Source organism: Lepidothrix coronata, unplaced genomic scaffold, assembly GCF_001604755.1.
Source record: "Lepidothrix coronata isolate B3197 unplaced genomic scaffold, Lepidothrix_coronata-1.0 Scaffold613, whole genome shotgun sequence".
Lineage (NCBI taxonomy): Eukaryota > Metazoa > Chordata > Aves > Passeriformes > Pipridae > Lepidothrix > Lepidothrix coronata.
Window position 1 is genome coordinate 2,996 of NW_016690793.1, and position 325 is coordinate 3,320.

The window sequence follows — 325 nt, forward strand, 5'->3', positions numbered from 1 at the left end:
CTTCACCCCTCGGGGGTTTGGGGTTGGGTTTGGATCCTCTCCCTTCACCCCTGGGGGGTTTGGGGTTGGGTTTGGATCCTCTCCCTTCACCCCTCAGGGGGGTTTTGGGTTTTTTTGGGGTTGTTTCTGCGGCTCCTTTTTGGCTTCAAATCCCCCCCCCCGATCCCGATCCCGGCGCTAAAAAGCCCAGGAGGGGCTTCGGCTCCTCCGGGGGGTTCAGTTTTCCCAAAACAGGGGAAATCCCGCTGGGATCTTCCAGCCCCTCCACGGGGAGCTTTCGGCTTCTCCGGAGAGACGGCGCGGCGGCAAAGCCCGGCTTGGGAAA